Source organism: Mesoplodon bidens (genome assembly GCF_964165515.1).
Source record: "Mesoplodon bidens genome assembly, chromosome: 4".
NCBI classification, from domain to species: Eukaryota; Metazoa; Chordata; class Mammalia; order Artiodactyla; family Ziphiidae; genus Mesoplodon; species Mesoplodon bidens.
The window spans coordinates 146,748,173-146,755,962 of NC_138160.1; positions in this window are offsets into that span (position 1 = coordinate 146,748,173).

The following is a 7,790-nucleotide window of genomic DNA, read 5'->3' on the forward strand; positions in this document are numbered from 1 at the left end:
TTTCATTTAATATAATCTTTAAAACAAAATATGAGGTTTACAGATATGGAAACTAAGAACTTACAAGAAATCACCTGAATACATCATTGTTCCACAATTGCTAAGTGACAAAGCTGGAGTTTGAATTCAGTCCTTTTGTTGCCAGAGGACTTTCCACCCCACAGCAACAACGCCTTGGGCAGTGGGTAACACACACAGGCATACCACTGAGATATTGTGTGTTCAGTTCCAGATAACTGCAATAAAGCAAGTCGTGAATTTTTTGGTTATAGGAAAGACAGATTTTATAATTTTTTAACATCTTTATTGGAGTATAATTGCTTTACAATGGTGTGTTAGTTTCTGCTTTATAACAAAGTGAATCAGCTATACATATACATATATCCCCATATCTCCTCCCTCTTGCGTCTCCCTCCCACCTTCCCTATCCCACCCCTCTAGGTGGACACAAAGCACCGAGCTGATCTCCCTGTGCTATGTGGCTGCTTCTCACTAGCTATCTATTTAACATTTGGCAGTGTATATATGTCCATGCCACTCTCTCACTTCGGCCCAGCTTACCCTTCCCCCTCCCCGTGTCCACAACTTCATTCTCTACATCTGTGTCTTTATTCCTGTCTTGCCCCTAGGTTCAAGAACCTTTTTTTTTTTTAAGATTCCATATATATGTGTTAGCATACGGTATTTGTTTTTCTCTTTATGACTTACTTCACTCTGTATGACAGACTCTAGGTCCATCCACCTCACTACAAATAACTCAATTTTGTTTCTTTTTATGGCTGAGTAATATTCCATTGTATATATGTGCCACATCTTCTTTATCCATTCATCTGTCGATGGACACTCAGGTTGCTTCTATGTCCTGGCTATTGTAAATAGTGCTGCAAAGAACATTGCGGTACATGACTGTATTTGAATTATGGTTTTCTCAGGTATATGCCCAGTAGTGGGATTGCTGGGTTGTATGGTAGTTCTATTTTTAGTTTTTTAAGAAACCACCATACTGTTCTCCGTAGTGTCTGTATCAATTTACATTCCCACCCACAGTGCAAGAGGGTTCCCTTTTCTCCATGCTGTCTCCAGCATTTATTGTTTATAGCTTTTTTGATGGTGGCCTTCTGACCAGTGTGATGTGATACCTCATTGTAGTTTTGATTTGCATTTCTCTAATGATTAGTGATGTTGAGCATTCTTTCATGTGTTTGTTGGCAATCTGTATATCTTCTTTGGAGAAATGTCTATTTAGATCTTCAGTCCATTTTTGGATGGGGTTATTTGTTTTTTGGATATTGAGCTGCATGAGCTGCTTTTAATTTGGGAGATTAATCCTTTGTCAGTTGCATCATTTGCAAATATTTTCTCCCATTCTGAGGGTTGTCTTTTCATCTTGTTTATGGTTTCCTTTGCTGTGCAAAAGCTTTGAAGTTTCATTAGGTCCCATTTGTTTATTTTTGTTTTTATTTCCATTTCTCTAGGAGGTATGTCAAAAAGGATCCTGCTGTGATTTATGTCATAGAGTATTCTGCCTATGTTTTCCTCTAAGAGTTTGATAGTGTCTGGCCTTACATTTAGGTCTTTAATCCATTTTGAGTTTATTTTTGTGTATGGTGTTAGGGAGTGTTCTAATTTCACTCTTTTACATGTAACTGTCCAGTTTTCCCAGCACCACTTATTGCAGAGGCTGTCTTTTCTCCATTGTATATTCTTGCCTCCTTTATCAAAGATAAGGTGACCATATGTGCGTGGGTTTATCTCTGGGCTTTCTATCCTGTTCCACTGATCTATAGTTCTGTTTTTGTGCCAGTACCATACTGTCCTCATTACTGTAGCTTTGAAGTATAGTCTGAAGTCAGGGAGCCTGATTCCTGCAGCTCCATTTTTCTTTCTCAAGATTGCTTTGGCTATTCGGGGTATTTGTGTTTCCATACAAATTGTGAAATTTTTTGCTCTAGTTTTGTTTGAAATGCCATTGGTAGTTTGATAGGGATTGCATTGAATCTGTAGATTGCTTTGGGTAGTATAGTCAACTTGACAATGTTGATTCTTCCAGTCCAAGAACATGGTATATCTCTGCATCTGTTTGTATCATCTTTAATTTCTTTCATCAGCATCTTACAGTCTTCTGTACACAGGTCTTTTGTCTCTTTAGGTAGGTTTATTCCCAGGTATTTTATTGTTTCTGTTGCAATGGTAAATGGGAGTGTTTCCTTAATTTCACTTTCAGATTTTTCATCGTTAGTGTATAGGAATGAAAGAGATTTCTGTGCTATAATTTTGTATCCTGCTACTTACCAAATTCACTGATTAGCTCTAATAGTTTTCTGGTAGCATCTTTAGGATTCTCTACATATGGTATCCTGTCATCTGCAAATAGTGACAGCTTTACTTCTTCTTTTCCAATTTGGGTTCCTTTTATTTCTTTTTCTTCTCTGATTGCTGTGGCTAAAACTTCCAAAACTATGTTGAATAATAGTGGTGAGAGTGGGCAACCTTGTCTTGTTCCTGATGTTAGTGGAAATGGTTTCAGTTTTTCACCATTGAGAATGATGTTGGCTGTCGGTTTGTCATATATGGCCTTTTTTATGTTGAGATAAGTTCCCTCGACCTACTTTCTGGAGGGTTTTTATCATGAATGGGTGTTGAATTTTGTCGGAAGCTTTTTCTGCATCTATGGAGATGATCATATGGTTTTTATTATTCAATTTGTTAATATGGTGTATCACATTGATTGATTTGTGTACATTGAAGAATCCTTGCATTCCTGGGATAAACCCCACTTGATCATGGTGTAGGATCCTTTTAATGTGCTGTTGGATTCTGTTTGCTAGTATTTTGTTGAGGATTTTTGCATCTATGTTCATCAGTGATATTGGCCTGCAGTTTTCTTTCTGTGTGACGTCTTTGTCTGGTTTTGGTATCAGGGTGATGGTGGCCTCGTAGAATGAGTTTGGGAGTGTTCCTCCCTCTGCTATATTTTGGAAGAGTTTGAGAAGGATAGGTGTTAGCTCTTCTCTAAATGTTTAATAGAATTTGCCTGTGAAGCCATCTGGTCCTGGGCTTTTGTTTGTTGGAAGATTTTAAATCACAGTTTCGATTTCAGTGCTTGTGTTGGTCTGTTTATATTTTCTGTTTCTTCCTGGTTCAGTCTCAGAAGGTTTCACTTTTCTAAGAATTTGTCCATATCTTCCAGCCTATCCATTTTATGGGCATATAGTTGTTTGTAGCAATCTCTCATGGTCCGTTGTATTTCTACAGTGTCAGTTGTTACTTCTCCTTTTTCATTTCTAATTCTATTTATTTGAATCTTCTCCCTTTTTTTCTTGATGAGTCTGGCTAATGGTTTATCAATTTTGTTTATCTTCTCAAAGAACCAGCTTTCAGTTTTATTGATCTTTGCTATTGTTTCCTTCATTTATTTTTCATTTATTTCTGATCTGATCTTTATGATTTCTTTCCTTCTGCTAACTTTGGTGTTTTTTTGTTCTTCTTTCTCTAATTGCTTTAGGTGTAAGGTTAGGTTGTTTATTTGAGTGGTTTCTTGTTTCTTGAGGTAGGATTGTATTGCTATAAACTTCCCTCTTAGAACTGCTTTTGCTGCTTCCCATAGGTTTTGGGTCGTCGTGTTTTCATTGTCATTTGCTTCTAGGTATTTTTTGATTTCCTCTTTGATTTCTTCAGTGATCTTTTGGTTATTAAGTAGTGTATTGTTTAGCCTCCATGTATCTGTATTTATTACAGATTTTTTTCCCTGTAATTGATGTTTAGTCTCATAGCGTTGTGGTTGGAAAAGATACTTGATACTATTTCAATTTTCTTAAATTTACCAAGGCTTGATTTGTGACCCAAGATGTGATCTATCCTGGAGAATGTGCCATGAGCACGTGAGAAGAAAGTGTATTCTGTTGTTTTTGGATGGAATGTCCTATAAATATCAATTAAGTCCATTTTGTTTAATGTATCATTTAAAGCTTGTGTTTCCTTATTTACTTTCATTTTGGATATCTGTCCATTGGTGAAAGTGGGGTGTTAAAGTCACCTACTATGATTGTGTTACTGTTGATTTCCCCTTTTATGGCTGTTAGCATTGTCTTTATGTATTGAGGTGCTCCTATGTTGGGTGCATAAATATTTACAATTGTTATATCTTTTTCTTGGATTGACCCCTTGATCATTATGTAGTGTCCTTCTTTGTCTCTTGTAATAGTCTTTATTTTAAAGTTTATTTTTTCTGATATGAGAATTGCTACTCCAGCTTTCTTTTGATTTCCATTTGCATGGAATATCTTTTTCCATCCCCTTACTTTCAGTCTGTATGTGTCCCTAGGTCTGAAGTGGGCTCTTGTAGGCAGCATATATATGGGTCTTGTTTTTGTATGCATTCAACCAGTCTATATGTTTTGGTTGGAGCATTTAATCCATTTACATTTAAGGTAATTATCAATATGTATGTTCCTATTACCATTTTCTTAATTGTTTTGGGTTTGTTTTTGTAGGTCTTTTCCTTCTCTTATGTTTCCTGCTTAGAGAAGTTCTTTTAGCGTTTGTTGTAAAGCTGGTTTGGTGGTGCTGAATTCCCTTAGCTTTTGCTTGTCTGTAAAGGTTTTAATTTCTCCGTCGAATCTGAATGAGATCCTTGCTAGATAGAGTAATCTTGGTTGTAGGTTTTTCCCTTTCATCACTTTAAATATGTCCTGCCACTCCCTTCTGGCTTGTAGAGTTTCTGCTGAAAGGTCAGCTGTTAACCATATGGGGATTCCCTTATATGTTATTTGTTGTTCTTCCCTTGTTGCTTTTAATATTTTTTCTTTGTATTTAATTTTTGATAGTTTGATTAATATGTGTCTTGACGTGTTTTTCCTTGCATTTATCCTGCATGGGACTCTCTGTGCTTCCTGGACTTATTAACTATTTCCTTTCCCATATTAGGGAAGTTTTTAACTATAATCTTTTCAAATATTTTCTCAGTCCCTTATTTTTTCTCTTCGTCTTCTGGGACCCCTATAATTCAAATGTTGGTGTGTTTAATGTTGTCCCAGAGGTCTCTGAGACTGTCCTCAATTCTTTTCATTCTTTTTTCTTTATTCTGCTCTGCAGTAGTTATTTCCACTATTTTATCTTCCAGGTCACTTATCCATTCCTCTGCCTCAGTTATTCTGCTATTGATTCCTTCTAGAGAATTTTTAATTTCATTTACTGTGTGTTCCTCATTGTTTGTTTACTGTTTAGTTCTTCTAGGTCCTTGTTAAAACCTTCCTTGTATTTTCTCCATTCTATTTCCAAGATTTTGGATCATCTTTACTGTCATTACTCTGAATTCTTTTTCAGGTAGGCTACCTATTTCCTCTTCATTTGTTTGGTCTGGTGCGTTTTTACCTTGCTCCTTCATCTCCTGTGTGTTTCTCTGTCTTCTCATTTTGCTTAACTTACTGTGTTTGGGGTCTCCTTTTCACAGCCTGCAGGTTCGTAGTTCCCATTGTTTTTGGTGTCTGCCCCCAGTGGCTAAGCTTGGTTCAGTGGCTTGTGTAACCTCCCTGGTGGAGGGGACTAGTGCCTGTGTTCTGGTGGATGACGCTGGATCTTGTCTTTCTGATGGGCAGGACTGCATCTGGTGGTGTGTTTTGGGGTGTCTGTGACCTTATTATGATTTTAGGCAGCCTCTCTGCTAATGTGTGGGGTTGTGTTCCTGTCTTGTTAGTTGTTTGGCATGGGGTGTCCAGCAGTGGAGCTTGCTGGTCATTGAGTGGAGCTGGGTCTTAGCGTTGAGATGGAGAGCTTGGGAAAGCTTTCACCATTTGATATTTCGTGGGGCCACGAGATCTCTGATGGGCCAATGTCCTGAACTCGGCTCTCCCACCTCAGACACACAGGCCTGACACCTGGCCGGAGCACCAAGATCCTGTCAGCCACACGGCCAGAAGAAAATGGAGAAAGAAAGAAAGAAAGAAAAGAAAGAAAGAAAGAAAGAAAGAAAAAGAAAGAAAGAAAGAAAGAAAGAAAGAAAAGAAAGAAAGAAAGAAAGAAAGAAAGAAAGAGAAAGAAAGAAAATAAAAAATAATTATTAAAAAAATTAAAAAGTAAAAAAAAAAAGAAAAAAAGAAGAGAGCAACCAAAACAAAAAACAAATCCACCAATGATAAGAAGTGCTAAAAACTATACTAAAAAAAACAAAGGACAGACAGAACCCTAGGACAAATGGTAAAGCTATACAGACAAAATTACACACAGAAGCATACACATACACACTCACAAAAAGAGAAAAAGGAAAAAATATATATATATCCTTGCTCCCAAAGTCCACTGCCTCAATTTTGGGATGATTCATTGTCTATTCAGGTATTCCACAGATGCAGGGTACATCAAGTTGACTGTGGAGATTTAATCTGCTGCTCCTGAGGCTGCTGGCAGAGATTTCCCTTTCTCTTCTTTGTTCGCACAGCTCCTGGGGTTCAGCTTTGGATTTGGCCCCGCCACTGCGTGTAGGTCGCCTGAGGGCATCTGTTCTTTGCTCAGACAGGACGGGGTTAAAGGAGCAGCTGATTCGGGGGATCTGTCTCACTCAGGCGGGGGGGAGGGAGGGGCACGGAGTGCAGGGCGAGCCTGCGGCGGCAGAGGCCGGCGTGACGTTGCACCAGCATGAGGTGCGCCGTGCACTCTCCCGGGGAAGTTGTCCCTGGATCCCGGGACCCTGGCAGTAGCGGGCTGCACAGGCTCCCGGGAGGGGCGGTGTGGAGAGTGACCTGTGCTTGCACACAGGTCTCTTTACGGCTTCAGCAGCAGCCTTAGCGTCTCATGCCCGTCTCTGGGGTCCGCGCTGTTGGCCGCGGCTTGCGCCCGTCTCTGGAGCTCGTTTAGGCGGTGCTCTGAATCCCCTCTCCTTGCGCACCAGGAAACAATGGTCTCTTGCCTCTTCGGCAGGCCCAGACCTTTTCCCGGACTCCCTCCGGCCAGCCGTGGCGCACTAACCCCCTGCAGGCTGTGTTCACGCCGCCAACCCCAATCCCCTCCCTGCTCTCCGACTGAAGCCCGAGCCTGAGCTCCCAGCCCCGCCTGCCCCGGCGGGTGAGCAGACAAGCCTCTCGGGCTGGTGAGTGCCGGTCGGCCCCGATCCTCTGTGCGGGAATCTCTCCGCGGGAATCTCTCCGCTTTGCCCTCTGCACCCCTGTGGCTGCGCTCTCCTCCGTGGTTCCGAAGCTCCCCCGCTCCGCCACCCGCAGTCTCCGCCCGCGAAGGGGCTTCTAGTGTTTGGAAACCTTTCCTCCTTCACAGCTCCGTCCCACTGGTGCAGGTCCCGTCCCTATTCTTTTGTCTCTGTTTTTTCTTTTGCCCTACCCAGGTACGTGGGGAGTTTCTTGACTTTTGGGAGGTCTGAGGTCTTCTGCCAGTGTTCAGTGGGTGTTCTATAGGAGTTGTTCCACATGTAAATGTATTTCTGATGTATCGTATCTGTGGGGAGGAAGGTGATCTCCGCGTCTTACTCCTCCGCCATCTTGAAGGTCTCAAAGGTATCATCTTTTAAGTGATACATTGCAATAAATGAGCAATTATAGCTTAAGATTCCAAACTTTCCCTCCGTAATCCAATCATGAGATTCTAGACACCATCATCAGTTTAAAATGCAAACCTGATCAGTTACCTTACTTTTAAAAAAGTCTTAAATATCTTTATAAAAAACTTTTAATTTTACATCGGAGTATAGTTGATTAACAATGATGTGTTAGTTTCAGGTGTACAGCAAAGTGATTCAGTTATACATATACATGTTTCTATTCTTTTTCAAATTCTTTTCCCAT